General features: G+C 41.6%; 1 pseudogene; it reads right to left on the bottom strand.

Annotated features, from left to right (window-relative positions):
* Positions 1–386: 386 nt before the first annotated feature.
* Positions 387–23,795, bottom strand: LOC122687746 (annotated as a pseudogene).

The raw sequence follows: 23,795 nt of genomic DNA, 5'->3' as shown, positions 1-23,795 counted from the left end.
CCACTCAGAAACAGTCCTCCCCATCTCTTCACAACGACTGGGCTCTCTGTCCAGAGAGCTATGCCTATTGGACAAACACACCTGATTAAATGGAAGCAGTGGTTATGTTTCCCCGCCCCCCCTCCCAACTAATGCACTAGGAAGCTTCAGTGATAGGAAAAAGAAAAGGGCAGGGGTAGGTAGGTGGTTGTGCAGTGATTAAGAACTTGACCCCTTCAATCCTGACCAAAGAAAGCAAGCGATATTAACTGGGTGTGAGGAATTAAAAAAAAAAACAAACCAAGAACCTTGATATTCCACCCTTTGAGTTATAGCTATTATGACATTGAGAGGGGGAATAAGATGTAGAATTAAGAGGGGTTTTAAGGGCTGCAAGTCTAGTCCACTTAGTTCTTGTACTGGAAGGGCTCGTCGCTGGTTTCGTTCAGAAGACGTGTGGATGAGGGCTTCTGTCACAGCGAAGGGGTCACAGGTGGCAGATGGGTGACGATCTTTGAAGTAGCCCTTCTTCTGGCCAGCAGTCCGGGGGATGCGGATGCTAGCACCACAGTTGGCCACGCCAGCAGAGAAGTCGTTGATGATGGAGGTTTCATGGAATCCAGTTAGGCGCCGGGCATTGTCCAGGCCTCCCTTGGGATTGTAGGCTCGGATGTGGTACTGGTGCCGCTTGCTTAGTTTCTCAACGGCCTCCTCAATGTACTTCAGACCATTCTCCTCTCACATGGCCTTGGTGCTAAAGTTGGTGTGGCAGCCGGCACCATTCCAGTTTCCAGGAATGCGCTTAGGATCAAAGGTGGCGATCACTCCAAAGTCTTCACACACACGATGCAAGATGAAACGGGCCACTCAGAGATGATCGCCCATGTCAATTCCTTCACAGGGTCCTATCTGGAATTCCCACTGTGCAGGCATGACCTCGGCGTTCATGCCCCCGATCTTGATGCCAGCGTATAAGCAGGCCCAGTAGTGAGCCTCCACAGTGTCCCTGCCGTAAGCTTTATTTGCTCCCACACCACAGTAGTAGGGACCTTGGGGCCCAGGAAAGCCATTGGAAGGCCAACCAAAGGGGTGCCCATCAGTGCCCATGAGGGTATATTCCTGCTCCATTCCAAACCAGGGGTGCTGGTTGCTCACCATGTCCATTATCCGTTTACAGGTGTGCCTTAAATTGGTCTCTGCAGGCTTTCAGTTGTACTTGAAGACTTCACAGAACACCAGCTTGTTGGAGTCCTTGCAGAAAAGGTCCCGAAACATGGCAGCAGGGACAAGATACATGTCACTGTTGGGCCCTTCAGACTGAAAAGTTCTGGAGCCATCAAAATTCCACTCGGGCAACTCTTCTACACACTTGGGTTCAGAATCCAAGGTTCGGGTCTTGCAGCGCAGTCCTTCTCCAGTACTGTTGATCCAGATGTACATAGCTTGGACTTTCTTGCCCTGAGGTAGGGCCATGTACACCTGCTTGATGCCTTTGTTCAAGTGGGAGCTCGCCAAGATGGCCGTGGTGGAAGGTGTTCTGGGCGCTGAGCAAAGCGGCAGGGCAGGCAGGCGGCGAGAACGAGGTGAGGAGAAGAGAGGCGAGGAGGACGGGGAGGCGCTGCTTAGACAGCCGACTCTTCTCCCATTCTCTGCTCTCTCCAGTTGTAATTTCAGTAGCTGTGCATGTTTGGCGGTTTATAGCAACTCTGGTCATCTCAGCGTCCTATGTAACTGTGTTGCTACACCCCTCCCCTGCGATTGCTTCACTACAGGAGACAAGGTGAAGTGAAAAGACCAGCCATGGGCTCACCACTGACCCTACTCAAGCCTGGTGTCATTCTGCGTTTTCAACCTTAATACATATTGTCACTACAAAAATTAAAGTGGCAGGCTTAATACTTGCTAGGAGTGCGTGTGCGTGTGTTAAGTCGCTCAGTCATGTCTGATTCTTTGCAATTCCATGGACTGTAGCCCACCAGGCTCCCCATCTCTAGAATTCTCCAAAGAATACTGGAGTGAGTTGCCATGCCCTCCTCTAAGGGATCTTCCCGACCCAGGGGTCAAAACTTGAGTCTTTCACATTGCAGGTAGATTCTTTATCATTTGAGCCACAATTTATACTTTATTGAAGAGCTTGAAAAACAGTGATGGAGTCCAGGAGGGTGAACCTATGATGGTGGAAAGACAAGAAGGAAACACATCTGGAGATGGGTGCTTGTGCTGTGACCTGAGCTATCTCCACTCTGATCACCCCCTTCTGCACGGTCAGGAAATAAACACAGGCACTGTTTGTATCTGTGCCACGGCCTTTCAAATGTAATTTTATCCTAAAGGTAAGATTCATGGATGTAACAAAATAGCAATAAGCCGAAACTGCATTTAAACAAGGTAATTATGAAAGTTCAGAACTAAAAAGCTTACCTTGTTTTGTATAGCAACTGAGGACCTTCAGATGCACTGGGTTTTACTTTTAAGGATGGCAACGGGTTTCACTCCTGACTGGTTTGGGACAACACTTGTCAGGGCTACAGGGGAGTCTGAAACACTTTAAACAGCAGGTCCTTTTCTCAAACAGGTTTCTGCCTGTAAGCGGTTCCTGTCTTTCTGTTCCCCCCAACAGGATGGGGAGTCGGACAGCTACTGGGGGCCACCGAGTCCCACAGAGACCCCCGTGGATGATGGAAGCCAGGCTGTGACCCAACAGCCAGGAGGGCACAATCACTCCTGTAAATGTGCCCACAGTCTTTTATTACGAGCGTCAAATCAAACATAAATTGTCCTCTTTGGGTCCTAAGCTGACCATCTGGTCCACTGCCCACAGCTCCCCACCTGCCATCTCCTCCTCAATTGTTCCTCAGAGAAGCTAGGAAAAACAGCCCTTCCATGGACCACAGAGCTATGGAATCACAGAGAAATACCCCACGGTGAAAATCATACCTTCTGTGTGCTACTTCGTAAGTTGGAATCAATTTTGGTTTCCAACTGAATGTGAAAATTGCAAAATAGAAAATCTTTAAAAATTCAGTTGAATTCTGCCTAATTTACTAGTTATGTGGTGGCAGAATCTCTTAAGACAAAGAGATAACTTTCCGTAACTATATGTAGTGAAACACTTAAATCAAGCAAAGAAGTGGATATAAAAACCCACCTCAACCCAACCCAACAAAAAAGCCATTCGTGCCATCTCTAAACTTAGAAATTGATCTCTAAATATTTGAAATCATCATGTGAAAAATGTAAGTTATGGAGCCAAATGTTGAAATAGTGTCTTGATCTCCCTGGTGTTTTCAGAACGCTAAAACCAAAACTGTGGTACTGGAGAAGACTTTTGAGAGTCCCTTGCACAACAAGGAGATCAAACCAGTCAATCCTAAAGGAAATCACCCCTGAATATTCACTGGAAGGACTGATGCTGAAACTGAGGCTTTGGCCACCTGATGCAAAAAGCCGACTCATTGGAAAAGACTCTGATGCTGGGAAAGATTGAAGGAGGAGAAGGAGACGATAGAGGATGAGATGGCTGGATGACATCACAGACTCAGTGGACATGAGTGTGAGCGAACTGCAGGAGAAGGTGACGAACAGGCAAGCCCTGCATGCTGCAGTCCTTGGAGTTGCAAAGAGTTGGATATGACTAAATAACATCCATCCAACCATCTATCTATCTGTCTATCTATCTATCTATCTAGATTATTCCATCCAAAAGCAGAATACCCACTCTTTTCAAGTGTACATGGAACATTCTCTAGGATACATGACATGCAAGGCCCCAATACATGCCTTGATAAGTAAGAAAAGGGGAATAATATCAATGATCTCTTCTGACCACAACACTGTTGAGACTAGAAGTCACCAGGAAAACTGCAAGAAGCACAAAACCTTGGAGGATAAACAATATGCTACTAAGCAGCCAATGGGTCACAGAAGAAATTAAAGAAGTAACAAAATTAATAAAAATACCTGGAGACAAGTGAAAATGAAATGATCCAAAAATCTATGGGAGGAAGCAAAGTTCTAAGAGGGACGTTGTAGTGATAACAAGTCTGCCTCAAGAAACAAGAAAAACCTGTAACAATCTAACCTAAGGATAACCTTAGGAAATAGGAAAGGAATAGGAAAAGAATAAAGGAAACCCAAATTGAGAAGAAGAAAAATCTTCAATATCAGAGGACATAAGTGAAGAAAAAATTGAAAAACAGATAAGATCAAGGAAACAAAACAGCTGGTTTTGGGAAGAAGGAAACAAAACTGGTAAACCTTTAAAAAGACTCAATCCTGGCACCACATGAATCCAAAGGATCATGAGAGACTTATAGTTACTGAATTACAGTAGTTACATGTACTAAGTAAGTAACTAAGTTACATGAAAACTTATAGTTACTGTAAGTAACTATACATCAATAAAATAGACAAGCTATTAGAAATGGACAAATTATCTGAAATGTACAATCTCCCAAGACTAAACCAGGAAGAAATAGAAAACACCAACAGACCAATTACCAGTACTGAAATTTAACCAGTAATTTAAAACTCTCAACAAACAGAAATCCAGGTCCAGATGGTTTCACAGGTAAATTCTACTGGACATTTGGAAAAGAGTTAATAACAACCCTTCCAAAAACATTCCACAAAAACTACAGAGGAAGGAATGCTTCTGAATTTATTCTGAGGCCAGCATCACCCTGTGGCCTGCTGCTGCTGCTAAGTCGCTTCAGTCATGTCCGACTCTGTGCGACCCCATAGACGGTGGCCCACCAGGCTCCTCCGTCCATGGGATTTTCCAGGCAAGAGTACTGGAGTGCAGTGCCATTGCCTTCTCCGACCCTATGGCCAAAACCAGACAAATAAACCACAGAAACAAGAAAGTAGCAGGCCAGTAACAAGAATAAACACAGATGTAGAACCCTCAATGAATTAGCAAGGAAATCCAGGAATTCATTAAAAGGACCACACATCATGATCAAGGGAGATGTATCTCAATATCCATCTATCATTGTGATACACCACAGTTTAACAAAGTCAAATTATTGTCTCAGTAGGTGCAGAGAAAGCTTTTTTTTTCCATTTATTTTTATTAGTTGGAGGCTAATTACAATATTGAAGTGGTTTTTGCATACATTGACATGAATCAGCCATGGGTGTACATGTGTTCCCCATCCTGAATCCCCCTCCCACCTCCCTCCCCATCCCATCCCTCTGGGTCATCACAGTGTACCAGCCCTGAGCACTTGTCTCATGCTTCCAAACTGGACTGGTGATCTGTTTCACACTTGATAATATACACGTTTCAATGCTATTCTCTCAGATCATCCCACCCTCGCCTTCTCCCATAGAGTCCAAAAGTCTGTTCTGTACATTTGTGTCTCTTTTTCTGTTTTGCATATAGGGTTATCCTTACCATCTTTCTAAATTCCATATATATGCATTAGTATACTGTATTGGTGTTTTTCTTTCTGGCTTACTTCACTCTGTATAATGGGCTCCAGTTTCATCCATCTCATTAGAACTGATTCAAATGTATTCTTTTTAATGGCTGAATAATATTCCATGGTGTATATGTACTATAGCTTTCTTATCCATTCATCTGCTGATGGGCATCTAGGTTGCTTCCATGTCCTGGCTATTATAAACAGTGCTGCAATGAACATTGGGGTGCACGTGTCTCTTTCAGATCTGGTTTCCTTGGTGTGTATGCCCAGAAGTGGTATTGCTGGGTCATATGGCAGTTCTATTTCCAGTTTTTGAAGAAATCTCCACACTGGTCTCCATAGTGGCTGTACTAGTTTGCATTCCCACCAACAGCGTAAGAGGGTTCCCTTTTCTCCACACCCTCTCCAGCATTTATTGCTTGTAGACTTTTGGATAGCAGCCATTCTGACTGGCGTGTAATGGTACCTCATTGAGGTTTTGATTTGCATTTCTCTGATAATGAGTGATGAAAAAACTCTCTTCTAAATAAAAAGTTTAAAGAAACAAGCATTTTGCCCAATAGTCCCTAAGAGAGCTTCAAATGCAATAATACCAAAACATTTTTATTTTTATAATTCACCTATAATAAATTCCCCAAGTTATGTATACAGGCTTATTGTTTCATAGTTATTGATGATTTCTGTGTTTATTCCATTAAGACAGTTAGAAAGAAAATGGAAATATAATTGGTATGAACTGTAAGTTCTAAAAATCTTAAGGGAGAACAACTTTTCCCCATTATAATAATTCTCTGTCAAAGGTATATCATTGTTTATAGGGTGGGGGAGGGAAGGATTGGGAGTTTGGGATTAGCAGATGCAAGTTATTATATACAGGGTGGATAAATAGTAAGGTCCTACTGTATAGCACAGGGAACAATATTCAGTGTCCTGTAATAAATCATAATGGAAAAGAATATGAAAAAGAATATATATTTATGTAACTGAGTCACTTTGCTGTTCAGAAGAAATCAGTGCAATTCAATACAAATCAACACATTGTAAGTCAACTATACTTCAATAAGTTTTTTAAAAAGCAGATCATTGTTGTCACTCTTTTAATGTTAGAAATATTAGGTACTCTCTACTACTGAATGTTTTCGAAGGCTCTGACCTTTTATTTTAAATTGGAGCAAAATGAAAGAATTCAACCTACAGATTAACTGAGGTTACTTGTTTTAAACAGAGCAGGAGGTTCAGGTCACAGAGGGCCCTTAAGTGATGAAAGAAGTAATGTAGAAGTGTCACAAATATAATATTTATTTATTAGATATTATTAAAGCCCTACTCTGTGCCGGTGCCTGTGAACTGCTGGTAGTCAGGCAATCTGCTCAGTCACCTTTTAACTTAGTGATAGAGGGAGATGAGGGCACAGGGAATTCAAAATATAGAAATAATCGGGTTCTGTGTATAAGAACATTGTGATCTGATTGATAAGAAACCACTAGACCATTCAGGTATGACCTAAATCAAATCCCTTATGATCATACAGTGGAAGTGACAAATAGGGATTAGATCTGATAGACAGGGTACCTCAAGAACAATGAATGGAGGTTCATGACACTGTACAGGAGGCAGTGCTCAAGACCATCCCCAAGAAAAAGAAATGCAAAAAGGTAAAATGGCTGTCTGAGGAGGCCTTACAAATAGCTGTGAAAAGAAGAGTAGTGAAAGGCAAGAAGAAAAGGAAAGATATACCCACTTGAATGCAGAGTTCCAAATATTTGCAAGAGAGATAAGAAAGCCTTCCTCAGTGATCAATGCAAAGAAATAAAGGAAAACAGTAGAATGGGAAAGAATAGAGATCTCTTCAAGAAAATTAGAGATACCAAGGGAACATGTCATGCAAAGATGGGCACAATAAAGGACAGAAATGGTACAGACCTAACAGAAGCAGAAGATATTAAGAAGGGGTGGCAAGAATACACAGAAGAACTATACAAAAAAGATCTTCATGACCCAGATAACCATGATGCTGTGATCACTCACCTAGAACCAGACATCCTGGAATGTGAAGTCAAGTGGACTTTAGGAAGCATGACTAAGAACAAAGCTAGTGGAGGTGATGGAATTCCAGTTGAGCTATTTCAAATCCTAAAAGATGATGCTGTGAAAGTGCTGCACTCAATATGCCAGCAAATTTGGAAAACTCAGCAATGGCCACAGGACTGGAAAAGGTCAGTTTCATTCCAGTTCCAAAGAAAAGCAATGCCAAAGAATGCTCAAACTACCCTCACATGCTAGCAAAGTGCTCAAAATTCTCCAAGTCAGGATTCAACAGTACGTGAACTGTGAACTTCCAGATGTTCAAGCTGGTTTTAGAAAAGGCAGAGGAACCAGAGATCAAATTGTGAACATCCATTGAATCATCGAAAAAACAAGAGAATTCCAGAAAAACTTCAAGAGATGAGAATACCAGACCACCTGACCTGCCTCCTGAGAAATCTGTATGCAGGTCAGGAAGCAACAGTTAGAACTGGACATGGAACAACAGACTGGTTCCAAATCAAGGCTGTATATTGTCACCCTGCTTATTTAACTGACATGCAGAGTACGTCATGAGAAACGCTGGTTTAGAGGAAGCACAAGCTGGAATCAAGATTGCCAGAAGAAATACCAATAACCTCAGATGTGCAGATGACACCACCCTTATGGCAGAAAGTGAAGAAGAACTAAAGAGCCTCTTGATGAACGTGAAAGAGGAGAGTGAAAAAGTTGGCTTAAATCTCAACATTCAGAAAGCTAAGATCATGGCATCTGGTCCCATCACTTTGTGGCAAATAGATGGGGAAGCAATGGAAACAGAGACTTTATTTTGGGGGGCTCCAAAATCACTGCAGATGGTGACTGCAGCCATGAAATTAAAAGATGCTTGCTCCTTGGAAGAAAAGTTATGACCAACCTAGATAGCATATTAAAAAGCAGAGACATTACTTTGCCAACAAAGGTCCATCTAGTCAAAGCTATGGTTTTTCCAATAGTCATGTATGGATATAAGAGTTGGACTATAAAGAAAGCTGAGTGCCGAAGAATTGATGCTTTTAAACTGTTGTTGGAGAAGACTCTTGAGAGTCCTTGGACTGCAGGGAGATCAAACCAGTCCATCCTAAAGGAAATTAACCCTGAATATTCATTGGAAGGACTGATGCTTAAATTGAAGATCCAATACTTTGGCCACCTGATGCGAAGAACTGACTTATTTGGACTTATTTTCCTGATGCTGGGAAAGATTGAGGGCAGGAGGAGAAGGGGACGACAGAGGATGAGATGGTTGGATGGCATCACTGACTCAATGGACATGCATATTTGAGTAAGCTCCAGGTGTTGGTCATGGACAGGGAGGCCTGGTGTGCTGCAGTCCATGGGGTCGCAAAGATTCGAACACAACCAGGCGACTGAACTGAACTGAAGTGAATCTAATTCAGGATAAAAAATCACATATAAAGAATCACATATAAAGCCATGTTAAGCCTCAGAATATGCTTTCTTTTGAGAAAAATATTCTCTTAATTAAATCCTGAATAGTGGTTAGGGCTTCAGCTTTGTCAAGAGGTGGAAAAAATATTTCCAATCGGAATCAAAATACATGTGCAGGTCAGAAGGCGAGAAAAGTCATCAGTGGAACACAGTGACTCAGAGATAGTTTAACCTTTGTAGCAGATAATTATACATGTAAGTAAAGCACACAGTAGGTTGGTAACAAGAATAATCACTAGGTAAAGGAATGGGTTACCACAGGTAGGAAAATAATATTGTTGTGGAACATGGAGAAAAATTCGGAAAATTCAGTGTGCAAGATGTGATTGCATGCCGCTAACCATGAATATGACTACCTGTCTACTCGACAATTAGAAGGGAAAGGAAATCATAATATTTCTGCATTTTTATTAATGGATTATTAAAATTTAAAATGAGACAGTTACTTTGCAAAAGTATTGGCTTACTAATTTTCTAAAAAATTAATGCTAACGTAACAGTAATGGGTTTTCCAACATTATTTTAAAAGTTAGCAGATTTCAGAATAATTCCATAATGAATTTAGAGTCTTGGAATGATTCATTGTACACTCTTTTGATGAGTCATTATAATTGAGTTAAATTTCTTCATTAAGAATATAAATAATTGAATTTTAAGAGGTCTTTTTTTAAAAAATAAAATGTGTCTAGGAGTTTTATTTCATTTTTCAGTGTGATTCCATTAACCTTGAGGTTGATCCTTTGGAAGATGAGCAAAATTATAATTGACATCCTCTATCTGTATTCAAACAGTCTGCAACCCCGATCCTCAGATCTTGCTCAGTTAGCAAAGGGGAATTTGAAACTGAGTGAGAACGAGATTAAATATTGTTGCATTTCATCCTTCGAATGACATTTTTAGCTCCCTGTGGGACAATGTATGAAGGTTATTGATTAATTGAAAACAAACCTAATTGACCATTAAGACTTGGTAGAATTTGTCTTGTTGAGCATTATTTGGACTAATTTTTACTGTTACTTCAGAATATGACTATAAAGTGCTTAGAAAGATGAGTGTCACAAAAAAAATCAATGATTGCTAATCATTTCTGATAATTCTGTTATTTCAGTTACTCAAAAAAGCTTTCACTTTGGATCAAAAATAATTTATTCCTTTTCAAAAGCTCTTTTAACCTGTGTTTAGGTAATTGACTCCTAGAAACATGTTCTTTTTCACTCAGCTGAGACAGCTGGCTAAATAATAGATAATAGACAAATAATATCATGTGCAAGGAGATACGCTAATTAAGGTTATTCAAAGATAGAAGCATACCATTCCCTTTTCTCAAAGCCAGATCAAGGGATAAATCTGAGGCAGATGTATTTAATGCTATGTGAAATTTTCTGTACCAGAGTAATACATTAATTCAAGAAAATAAATATTTTATTTGGCCCAAATAGCACAATAAGATGTAAAACATGTGACTAGAGAGATAATATGGATGGTTGATGATAGAGCAGTTGGTAAAGAATCCACCTGCCATGCAGGAGACCCAAGTTCAGTTGCTGGGTTGGGAAGATCTGCTGAGAAGGGATAGGCTACCCACTCCAGTATTCTTGGGCTTCCCTTGTGGCTCATCTGGGAAAGAATCCTCCTGCAATGCAGGAGACCTGGGTTTGATTCGTGGGTTGGGAAGATCCCCTGGAGAAGGGAAAGGCTACTCATTCCAGTATTCTGGTCTAGAGAATTCCATGGACTGTTAAGTCCACGGAGTTGCAAAGAGTCAGACACGACTGAGCCACTTTCACTTTGACTTTCATGGATGGTTAAGAGAATACACACGAAACTGGTGGTCAAGGTTGAAATCTTAGTTCAGCTTCTCTAGTTATGACAGCAGGCAAGACTCTTAATATTTCTGCCTGTACGTTTACTCATCTGAAGATTGGAGAAAACTGTCTACCTCATCAGATTTGTCTGGAGAATTGAGTTTTCACATAACAGAATGCCGCAAAACATGGCTTGGCCTGTAGACTACACAGTATATATGCTTTTATGTTATGTGTGCCGTGCTGCTTTGCCTTGGTAGTCAAGACCTCTCAAGCACTTGTAAGACATTTAAAAATTAGTAAACAACATGTATATATGTTTGGAGAAGGAAATGGCAACCCACTCCGGTATTCTTGCCTAGAGAATCCTGTGGACAGAGGAGCAACCCTATGGGCTGCTGTCCATAGGGTCGCACAGAGTCGGACACAACTGAAGCGACTTAGCAGGCATGCATGAATTGGAGAAGGAAATGGCAACCCACTCCTGTGTTCTTGCCTGGACAATCCCAGGGACAGCGGAGCCTCATGGGCTGCCATCTATGGGGTCACACACGGTCGGATACGACTTAAGTGACTTAGCAGCAGCAGCATGTATATATGTATATGAATGTATAACTGAATCACTTTGCTATATATACGTTTTTAGATTCTTTTTCATTATCCCTCATTTCAGTATCCCTCTATACTCAAGATATTGAGTATAGTTCCCTATGCTATACAGTAGGTTCTTGTTGATTATCTGTTTATAGATAGTTGTATATATATTTAATCTCAAATTCCTAATTTATCCCCTTTCTCCCCACTTTCCTAACCATAAGTTTGTTTTCTATGTCTGTGCTGCTATTTCTGTTTTGTAAAAATTCCATTTGTATCATTTTCTTGATTCCACATATAAGTAATATTATAAGATATTTGTCTTTCTCTGTCTCACTTCACTTAGTATGATAATCTCTGGGTTTATCCATGTTGTTGCAAATGGCTTTATTTCATTATTTTTCTGGAGAAAGCAATGGCCCTCCACTCCAGTACTCTTGCCTGGAAAATCCCATGGACGGAGGAGCCTGGTAGGCTGCAGTCCATGGGGTTGTTAAGAGTCGGACATGACTGAGCGCACACACACACCTTCAGTAGATGCAGGATTATGCTACTCCCTACCACCTCTAGTTCTTATGTAAACATATTTTATCCTGGATGTTGTCACCTTGTAAATCAACCATACCTTTTTGCGATCCTCCTATATCAGCATGTATGATTCAGATTAAATTTTTCATTTTCTGGTGCATTCACCAGCTGCTATGCACAGGGGATGCCAGATATTTGTTCTCCTAAATCTCAGCACCCAGGTAATGGACTTGTGAGCAAAGCCAACAGGGTGCTCCCTCCCTGGGCACGGGGTTAGCATGAGTGATGCAGAGACTTGGGGCTGTGGTGCGGCTAGAGCCCTGGGGACAGCATCAAGAGCTTCCTGGGGGTGGTGGTGGTTCCAGCCGCAGCAGTGCAGGCCTCTCCATTTTGGATGCCGGGTGCAGAAGTGACCCCAGCCCCCAGGGGTGGTGCTGTCCAGCCAGGAGAACCCAGTACTGCTCAAAGAGCCTCAGCCTCAGAGATTTGTTGTGAGAAAGAAATGTCAGGACATGTCAGCTACTTAGAACCTTAGCCTCACAGTTTCCCCAAGACCCACATTTACTAGAAAATTGGTTGCATGACGCCCAGGTAGTTGTCTGGCCGTCTTTCCTCTTAAATCCCCAGTTCCTACAGTAGAACCTCGAACATAACAGTTGCTCAGTACATATTTGAGAAATGAAAAAATGGTGCTGTCTTTGTAATGGTTCGACATCCGTTGGCTTCCATTAAGTTACCGTGTCTCATACTCCAGGTGTTTATAATTCTGTCCATCTCTTTGCTTATTCTGATAAATTTCTAGTCTGCTTAAATTAACCAAAGCTACTTTCTGTTATCTGCAAGCAAGACTATGTATTTTTGGCCATATTTAAAATCCTGGAAAATGGACCTGCCACAGGAGACCTCACATCATGATACAGGGCAACATGAAAGGTCTTTGTTAATTAAACTCCTGACTTAACTGAAATTATTATGCTGTTTGGAGCTCCTAATTAATTTCAGCTATTTGCCCATGTTTTAATAATTTGAGGGGTAATACATGCACATGATACTAACTTAAAAGGCGTAAGCAGATACAGAAATAAATATGAAGATGGTGTACATAAAGAGTCACGCCTTGCCCTTTGCACTAGTGTTCCTCTTTATGATTAACAAGGTCTCAGTTTTGCTTTTGTTTGTGCATCCTTCACATAATGTACTATTATAGTGTGTGTGTGTGTGTGTGTATTTATTTGGCTGCACTGGGTCTTAGTTGTGGCATGCGGGATCTAGTTCCCTGATGAGGAATGGAACCAGGGCCCCCAGCATTGGGTGTGCGGTGTCTTAGCTGCTGGGCCACCGGGAAAGTCCGCAGTGTACTATTAATATACGTGACTGTTTCTCTGTTCTTACTTTCCTAAAATACAGGGATACTATTTACATTATTTATATTTGCCTTTTTAAACTTAACCATGTATTTGTGAGTTTCTTCCATCTGCACTTGTGAATGTAATTGTTATCAAGTGTGCAGTGTTCTATTAATTGGCTAAACCAGAATTTATTTAGCCAATCTGCCGTTGAAGAACATTTGGGCCGTTTCTAGTAGTTCTCTGTGATGCCACCATGAAATCCTCTTTCTACAGAGATGCATCAGCAAGAGGCTGAATATCCAGGACAGATTCTAAGAAGTGGAAGCACTGCCTGACAGAACGTGTACCTCGTAGCGTTGCTCAGTCTTACCTAGTCTCTCTACAAAGTGGCTTCCCGATTTCCTCCCAACCCATCTCAGAAGGGACCTGCACACTGTGTCCCATCTCCCCCCGCCCGCGCCCCACCTCCGTCCTTGCCTCTCGCTGCCCCGCTTCTGCACGTTATCACCACTGCTGCTGCCCTAGGACATCAGACGCAGCGTGCAGCTATTTTCTCAGTTGTGCTTCTTAAGAACGAAGGTGGGTGTCTTTTCACATTATAGGCTGGAGCACTACTGGAAGAAATGCACATACTATAGAATTCACCCTTTTAATGCATACATATACTTCAGGGGTTTTTCTTTTTTCTATTAAAAATGGGGGTTTGATGCTGCAGTGATCACCACAACCTATGTGAGAACACTGCTGTTGCCCCTAAAATTGAACAGGGCCCCTCAGCAGTCACTCCTCCTCCTCCTTACGCCAGGCTCCAGCTTTAGGCAACCACTGCTCTACTCTCTGTCTGTATAGATTTGGCTGCTCTGGATATTGCCTGTAAATACAGTCATTCAATATGTGTTTCTTTGGTGAATGGCTTCTTGTATTTAGCATAATGTTTGCAAGATAATATTCCATTGTATGGATGCATGACACTTTGTTGATCTTTTCACTAGTTGATGGCTGCTGCTGCTGCTAAGTCACTTCAGCCGTGTCCTGCTCTGTGCGACCCCATAGATGGCAGCCCACCAGGCTCCTCCATCCATGGGATTTTCCAAGCAAGAGTACTGGAGCGGGTTGCCATTGCCTTCTCCTACTAGTTGATGGACATTTGGATAATTGGGAGTAACGCTGCGCTGATGTAAACATTCACATACAGATTTACGTGTGAACATAGTTTTTTAGTCCTTTTGCCTATATGTGTTGGAGTGGAACTGCTGAACCTGTGGTAGCCCCATGTTTCAACTTCCCGATGAATGACTGCCAGGCTGCTTTCTGCAGCAGCCTTACCATTGGTACTTCCCATCAACACAGTGCAAGCATCCCAGTTCCTGCACATCTCTGCCTCCACTTGTTTCCTGTCGTAATGGTCTGAGCCACCCTAGTGGGTGTGAAGTGGTTTTGATTTGTTTCCCTCATGATTAATGATGTTGAGCATCTTTTCATTTGCTTGTTGGTCATTTTTATGTCTTTGGAGAAAATGTATATTCAAATTAATTGCCAGTATTTTAGTTAGGTTATTTCCCTGCTAAACCTGTACTGTTTAGCCATGAGGGTTCACATATTCTGGATACAAGTCCCTGAGTAGACGCATGGCTTGCACTTTCTCCCATTCTGATTGTGGGTGGGGCAGGGAGCTGGGGTTGCAGCTTCAATTTTCTTAGTATTTATTTATTTTTATATATTTGTTTGGCTGTGCTGGGTCTTACTGTGTCATGTGGGATCTAGTTCCCTGACCAGGGATGAAACCTGGGCCCTCATTGGAACACGGAGTCTTAGCCATTGGACCACCAGGGAAGTCTCAGGAGCTTTGATTTTAATGGAAAAACCAATTTATTTTTGTTTCTTACGCAAGTGTTGCATTGAGTTGCCTTTCAAACTAACTTGGTTTGTATTCATTTAAAGATAATTGAAAAGCAAAGGAGAAAAGGAAAGATACACCCATTTGAATGCAGAGTTCCAAATATTTGCAAGGAGAGATAAGAAAGCCTACCTCAGGGATCAATGCAAAGAAATAGAGGAAAACAATAGAATGGGAAACAATAGAGATCTCTTCAAGAAAATTAGAGATACCAAAGGAACTTTTCATGCAAAGATGGGCTCAGTAAAGGACAGAACTGGTATGGACCTAACAGAAGCAGAAGATATTAAGAAGAGGTGGCAAGAATACACAGAAGAACTATACAAAAAAAGATCTTCATGACCCAGGTAACCATGATGCAGTGATCACTCACCTAGAGCCAGACATCCTGGAATGTGAAGTCAAGTGGGCCTTAGGAAGCATCACTATGAACAAAGCTAGTGGAGGTGATGGAATTCCAGTTGAGCTATTTCAAATCCTAAAAGATGATGCTATTAAAGTGCTGCACTCAAAAAAAAATAAAGTGCTTCACTCAATATACCAGCAAATTTGGAAAACTCAGTAGTGGCCACAGGACTGGAAAAGGTCAGTTTTCTTTCCAGTTCCAAAGAAAGACAATGCCAAAGAATGCTCAAATTACCGCACCGTCGCACTCATCTCACGTGCTAGTAAAGTAATGCTCAAAATTCTCCAAGCCAGGCTTCAGCAGTACGTGAACTGTGAACTTCCAGATGTTCAAGCTGGTTTTAGAAAAGGCAGAGGAACCAGAGATCAAATTGCCAACATCTGCTGGATCATTGAAAAGCAAGAGACTTCCAGAAAAACATCTATTTCTGCTTTATTGACAATGCCAATGCCTTTGGCTGTGTGGATCACAATAAACTGTGGAAAATTCTGAAAGAGTTGGGAATACCAGACCACCTGACCTGCCTCTTGAGAAACCTGTATGCAGGTCAGGAAGCAACAGTTAGAACTGGACATGGAACAACAGACTGGTTCCAAATAGGAAAAGGAGTGCATCACGGCTGTATATTGTCACCCTGCTTATTTAAGTTATATGCAGAGTACATCATGAGAAACGCTGGGCTGGAAGAAGCACAAGCTGGAATCAAGATCGCTGGGAGAAATATCAATAACCTCAAATATGCAGATGACACCACCTTTATGGCAGAAAGCGAAGAAGAACTAAAGTGCCTCTTGATGAAAGTGAAAGAGGACAGTGAAAAAGTTGGCTTAAATCTCAACATTCAGAAAAAACTAAGATCATGGCATCCGGTCCCATCACTTCATGGCAAATAAATGAGGAAACAGTGGAAACAGTGGCTGACTTTATTTTTCTGGGCTCCAAAATCACTGCAGATGGTGACTGCAGCCATGAAATTAAAAGATGCTTACTCCTTGGAAGGAAAGTTATGACCAACCTAGACAGCATATTGAAAAGCAGAGATATTACTTTGTCAACAAAGGTCTGTCTAGTCAAGGCTATGGTTTTTCCAGTGGTCATGTATGGATGTGAGAGTTGGACTATAAAGAAAGCTGAGTGCCAAAGAATTGATGCTTTTGAACTGTGGTGTTGGAGAAGACTCTTGAGAGTCCCTTGGAGTGCAAGGAGATCCAACCAGTCCGTCCTAAAGGAGATCAGTCCTGGGTGTTCATTGAAAGGACTGATGTTGAAGCTGAAACTCGAATAATTTGGCCACCTGATGTGAAGAGCTGACTCATTTGAAAAGACCCTGATGCTGGGAAAGATTGAAGGTGGGAGGGGAAGGGGACAACAGAGGATGAGATGGTTGGATGGCATCACTGACTCAATGGTCATGAGTCTGAGTAAGCTCCGGGAGTTGGTGATGGACAGGGAGGCCTGGCGTGCTGCGACTCATGGGGTTGCAAAGAGTCAGACGCGACTGAGCGACTGAACTGAACTGAAAAGATAATCACCTTTTTTTTTTCAGTTTATCTACTGACTGGAGACAGTTAAAAGGTTGTTTTTTTAATCCATAAAAACAGAGTGTAGCCATAACTTTGAAATGAATGGCTGTTGTTGAAACATTACTTACACATAGGCTTTTCTCATTAGTTGAATGGGAGACTTTCTTGTGATTCAAATTATTTTGTGAGGCAAATTGTTTTTCCTGACAATAAGCTCATCATCACATGAGAAGAAAAATCAGTTGTTAAAACAAGCTGTTCTTTTGTTAGACTAAAAAGAAATGGGTCAGTGCAAAGAAAATTCTCAACAGCAAAGTGATGGTTCCAGTCAGGCTCACTGGATCAGTAAACTCCGACATCCACAGAGTATAGTGCAGGGCTCGCTGGGGTGTCCTTAGACGGAATTACTAGAGCCTGTGCCTCTGAGAAAGGAGAGCAGATAACCACAAAGTTTGGCTCAGAGCAAGAGAAAACTTGACTATCGTTAGTGCCAGCCTATTTTCATTATCTCAAAATAATGTGACCCCATTGCAAGCTCCATCTCAGCCATGGCTGACATTGTAATTTAAAGCTCTTCTGTGTAAAAGTTCTTAATTTGGAAAGGTGGGTTTAGAGTATTTTATGATTAATTATCCCTTTTGGTCAAGTTTTTTGTTTTTCAAGTGTGATTATTACAGGTTGGCTTATATTTCCTTAGGAATCCCTCAGGATATTGATAAAGGATTTATGAAATGAGTACATCAGTGACAACCATCACCAAATACTACACTCCTGTTCCTCTGAAAGGCTGCTTGATGTCAAATTGTACACAGCAGTACTCCTCTGTGTACAATTAATATGTTAGGAGTGTTCTGTAAGTAAAGTAGAAAGTAGCTGATACTGTTCAGGAGAAACCTGGTTTTGGTATCAGGGTGATGGTGGCCTCATAGAATAAGCTTGGAAGTGTTCCTTCCTATTCAATATTTTGAAAGAGTTTTAGAAGGATAGGCATTAGCTCTTCTCTAAATGTTTGATAGAATTCTCCTGTGAAGCCATCAGGTCCTGGGCTTTTGTTTTTGAGAGATTTTTGATCACAGCTTCAATTTCAGTGCATGTAATTTGGTTGTTCATAATTTCTATTTCTTCCTGGCTCAGTCTTGGAAGATTGAACTGTTCTAAGAATCTGTCGATTTCTTCCAGGTTATCTATCTTATTGCCATATAGTTGTTCTTAATAGTCTCTTGTAATCCTTTGTATTTCTGCATTGTCTGTTGTAACCTCTACTTTTTCATTTCTAATTTTGTTGATTTGAGTCTTCTCTCTTTTTTTCTTGATGAGTCTGGCTAAAGGTTTGTCAGTTTTGTTTATATTCTCAAAGAATGAGGTTTTAGTTTTATTAATCTTTACTGTTGTTCCTTTCGTTTCTTTTTCATTTATTTCTGCTCTGACCTTTATGATCTCTTTTCTTCTGCTAATTTTGGGGGTTTTCTGTTCTTCTTTTTCCAGTTGTTGTAGGTGTGAAATTAGGTTGTCTATTTGATATTTTTCTTGTTTCTTGGGGAAGGATTGTATTGCTATAAACTTCCCTCTTAGAAATGCTTTTGCTGCATCCCATAGGTTTTGAATTGTCGTGTTTTCATTGTCATTTGTTCCTAGAAATTTTTTTTTTTTCCTAGAAATTTTTTGATTTACCTTTTGATTTCATCAGTAACCTGTTGGTTATTTAGAAACGTATTGTTTAATCTCCATGTGTTTGTGTTTTTTTACAGGTTTTTTTTTTTTTTTTTTTGTAATTGATATCTAATCTCATAGCATTGTGGTCAGAAAAGAAGCTTGATATGGTTTCAATTTTCTTGAATTTATTGAGGTTTGATTTGTAACCCACAATGTGGTCTGTCTTGGAGAATGTTCCATGTGCACTTGAGAAGAAGGTGTGTTCTTCTGCATTTGGATGGAATGTCCTGAAGATATCAATGAGATCCATCTCATCTAATGTATCATGTAAGACTTGTGTTTCCTTATTAATTTTCTGTTTTGATGATCTGTCCATTGGTGTGAATAGGGTGTTAAAGTCTCCTACTATTATTGTGTTACTGTCAATTTTTCCTTTTATGTCTGTTAGTGTTGTCTTATGTACTGAGGTGCTGCTATGTTGGGTGCATAGATATTTACAATTGTTTTGTCTTCCTCTTGGATTGATCCCTTGATCATTATGTAGTGTCCTTCCTTATCTCTTGTAATCTTTATTTTAAGGTCTGTTTTGTCTGATATGAGGGTTGCTACTCCAGCTTTCTTTTGCTTCCCATTTGCATGGAATATATTTGTCCATCCTCTCACTTTCATATGTGTCTTTCTATATGTGTCTTTAGGTCTGAAGTGGATTTCTTTTAGACAGCATATAAATGGGTCTTGTTTTTGTAACTGTTCAGCCACTCTGTGTCTTTTGGGTGGAGCATTTAATCCATTTACATTTAAGGTAACTATTGATACATATGTTCCTGTTGCCATTTTCTTAATTGTTTGGGGTTTGATTTTGTAGATCTTTTCCTTCTCTTGTATTTCTTGACTATTGTAAGTCTCTTTAACATTTGTTGTAAAGCTGGTTTGGTGGTACTGAATTCTCTTAACTTTTGCTTGTCTGAAAAGCATTTGATTTCTCCATCAGTTTTGAATGAGATTCTTGCCGGGTACAGAAATCTTGGTTGTAGATTTTTCCCTTTCAGTACTTTAAATATATCCTGCCATTCCCTTCTGACCTGCGGAGTTTCTGCTGAAAGGTTAGCTGTTAAACGTATGGGGTTTCCCTTGTATGTTACTTGTTGCTTTTCCCTTGTTGTTTTTTAATATTCTTTCTTTGTGTTTAATTTTGTTAGTTTGATTAGTATGTGTCTTGATGTGTTTCTCCTGGGGTTTATCCTGTGTGGGACTCTTTGCACCTCATTGGGCTTGATTGACTATTTCCTTTTCCATGTTGGGGAAATTTTCAACCGTAATCTCTTCCTCATACCCCTTCTTTTTCTCTTCTTCTTCTGGGATCCCTGTAATTCAAATGTTGGTGCATTTGATATTGTCCCAGAGGTCTCTGAGACGATCCTCAGTTCTTTTCATTCTTTTTACTTGTTCTGCTCTTCAGAAGTTATTTCCACCATTTTATCTTCCAGCTCACTGATTTGTTCTGCTTCAGATAATCTGCTATTAATTCCTTAAGAGTATTTTTAATTTCAGTAATTGTGCTGTTTGTCTCTGTATGTTTATTCTTTAATTCTTCTAGGTCTTTGTTAATTGATTTTTGCTTTTTCTCCATTCCGTTTTCAAGGTTTTTGATCACCATTACTGTCATTATTCTGAATTCTTTTTCAGGTCGTTTGCCTGTTTCCTCTTCATTTGTTTGGACTTCTGTGTTTCTAGTTTGTTCCTTCCTTTGTATAGTATTTCTCTTCCTTTTAATTATTTTTTCCCTAAGCTTATTGTGTTTGAGGTCTCCTTTTCCCAGCCTTCACAATTGAATTCTTTCTTCCTTTTGGTTTCTGCCCTCCTAAGGTTGGTCCAGTGGTTTGTGTAAGCTTCATATAGGGTGAGATTTGTCCTGAGTTTTTTTTATTTGTTTGTTTTCCCTCTGATGGGCAAGGCTGAGTGAGGTGGTAATCCTGTCTGCTGATGATTGGGATTGTGTTTTTGTTTTGCTTGTTGTTTAGATGAGGAATCCTGCACAGGGTGCTGCTGGTGGTTGGGTGATGCCGGGCCTTGTATTCGAATGGTTTCCTCTGTGTGAGTTCTCATATTTGATGCTCCCTGAGGGTGAGTTCTCTGGTCGTCTAGGGTCTCGGAGTCAGTGCTTCAGGGCTTCAGCTCTGCGGTGTTCACAGATCGTTCTTCCTGTGATCACACTACGCATGTGGCTAACCTGACGGTTCTTTCCATAGATCAAATGTATTTGCTCTATGGATCAAATACACTTTTCCCTTCAGTCATCTCGTGGACAAACTGAACAAGATTACAGTTCTGGAGTCTAGAAGTCCAAGGTCAGGGTGCCAGTGTGGCCGAGTTCTCGCTGAGGAATGTCTTCCCCTCAGGTCCTCACAAGGCCTCTCTGATGAATGCTGGAAGAAAAGGCGCTTTAAAAAAAAAAAATGCTTTTTTAAACTGAGACACATGAATAAAAGCTCTCCAGGAGCAAACACGTTTTAAAGAATGACAGCAAAAGAATATCCAAACTGAATTTTGGAGATGTGAACATCTGGACATAAGTCTTACATATCTGATGTAACACAATCTGTGTGTCAGTTCAGTTCAGTTGCTCAGTCATGTCTGACTCTTTGCAACCCCATGACCGCAGCACGCCAGACCTCCCTGTCCATCACCAACTCCCGGAGTCCACCCAAACCCATGTCCATCGAGTCGGTGATGCCATCCAACCATCTCATCCTCTGTCGTCCCCTTCCCCTCCTGCCCTCAATCTTTCTCAGCATCAGGGTCTTTCCAGTGAGTCAGGTCTTCGCATCAGGTGGCCAAAGTATTGGAGTTTCAGCTTCAACATCAGTCCTTTCAATGAACACCCAGGACTGATCTCCTTTAGGATGGACTAGTTGGATCTCCTTGCACTACAAGGGACCCTCAGGAGTCTTCTCCAACACCACAGTTCAAAAGCATCAATTCTTTGGCACTCAGCTTTCTTTATAGTCCAACTCTCACATCCATGCATGACTAATGGAAAAATCATAGCCTTGACTAGATGGACCTTTGTTGACAAAGTAATGTCTCTGCTTTTTAATATGCTGTCTAGGTTGGTCATAACTTTCCTTCCAAGGAGTAAGCATCTTTTAATTTCATGGCTGCAATCACCATCTGTAGTGAAATCTGTATGTAATCTGCAGCAGATTAATTTGTTTTTCTCTACTGGTTTTGTAACCTTTAATGTGAGGAGGTAGAACCATCCTGCCTCGGACACTGAGATGACCTAGTGAGAGGCAGCAGGTGCAAAGCCCTGGGGACATCAGCCAGCTCTTGGCCCATGTTGTTGCCCCCTCAGCCAGAAGACTAGCAGGGGGTCTGGTGAAGGGACACCCTTGGGTACCTACTGTCAACTTTAGCTCCCCCTGGGAGGCTTCAGTGAGGGTCACAGTCTCTTTGCTGCTAGTTGCGTTGAACCAGTCAACAGGGTAGCAGGTTGTCTTTTCCCTAAATATTCGTAATATCCCTTCCTCACCAAATGGATGAAAAACACATCTGAAGGAACTGTGGGGCATAAACAGATGAGTGTTAGCACACACAGAACAGTTACACTTAGACATTTTAATACACAGAAGGCATAGCATTGCTCATTAAGACGGCACGACAGTGACAATGGTGATGACAAAGACCTGTCTCCGTGTCTGCTTACAGCAGGTTCATAAGAGTCAGGTGAGCCGGGCCAGGAGCAGGCAGCTTACTGTGATGTGCAGACAGTCATCTGTCACTGGGCTGGACGCCAGCGCACCTGTGTTACCAGATCCACCAGGGCCAGCGTGTGCAGTGAACTGGGACTGCAGACACTAGGTAAGGTCTCATCAGTCAGGCTGACCCGGAAATCACTACTGCTGTGTCACTGACCATCCGAGTCCACTTGCTATGGGAGGCTCAGAGGAACTGACATCTGCCAGGGCTCTTCTGCCCTTAGAAAGCCTGCATTTCACAGCACCGCTCTGACTGCACAGACCCGGCTTATGGAAACAAAGATGCTCTATTTCCCAAGATCTTTATTTTGTAAGTAAAGACAACCTCTCATCTAGCTCTTCTGCTCTACTCCAATCCCCCAATAAGAAATAGTCCAGAATTGGTAAGAAAGCTAGACTAAATGATGTCCAAAGACAAAAGGTAAATTGTCTTCTTAAAATATTACAATTCATCTGGGCCAGGAATTCTTACAAAGATTATTGAGCTATTCTCTTCACTGGATACCAAAAAAAACAAACTTTTTCACATTTCTGCTAATATGTTTAAAATTCTATTTTTACAATATTGCTATAACATTTTACAGGGGAATTGATGTAAATCTACATCAGTGAATCCACTAAATTTCTCTCTGCTCTGTCTCATGATATGTGTAAAATGTTTAGTTGGACGAGATCCACCGTGAGTGGGGCTGGTCAGGAGGCACTTTTGGACTTCCCAGGTACAAAGAAAGGTGCTTGTCTCCCTGAGTGTGTTTCTGCAAACGCACTTATGGCCACAGTGTGAGGAGGACGGGGCACAGGGTCCCTGGTGCTCTTTTCTTTTCAGCTCCACTGGACGTTTGCCTGACTCCCCAGACAGGCTGACCCAGTAAGACATCTCCCGACAACAGAACAATGTCAGCACTTGCGAGGGCTTTGATGGACCCAACTTCCTAATAGTAATAATTTTAAAACTCAAGTTTGAAGCGGAGACTTGACGCAGGCTCTGACACAGCTGCTGATCGCTCAGGCCGCTGAGCAGGCCCGTCGTCCGCAGCGTCACCGAGGCCCACTTCTCATCAGCAAGCCCGAGACGCCTCGTCTTCCTTTTCTAAAATAAACAGCCTTTTAAACAGTATCCAGAGGCCCACTTCTCATCAGCAAGCCCGAGACGCCTCGTCTTCCTTTTCTAAAATAAACAGCCTTTTAAACAGTATCCAGATCTCTTTCCCTAGTCAGAAGGGACACACCCAGCGGAAGCTGTGAATGCCGAGGTCCTCTCGTTGGCAGGTCAGGTGGGCCAGCCGGGCCGGGCAGCAGGAGAAGCAGCAGGTCGGCGGGGCAGCTCGACCGTGCTCAGCTGCGACCACTGGGGACAT

Source organism: Cervus elaphus, chromosome 32 (assembly GCF_910594005.1).
Source record: "Cervus elaphus chromosome 32, mCerEla1.1, whole genome shotgun sequence".
NCBI lineage: Eukaryota > Metazoa > Chordata > Mammalia > Artiodactyla > Cervidae > Cervus > Cervus elaphus.
The sequence above is the reverse complement of the archived record's forward strand: the minus strand, read 5'-3'. Positions and strand labels throughout refer to the sequence as shown.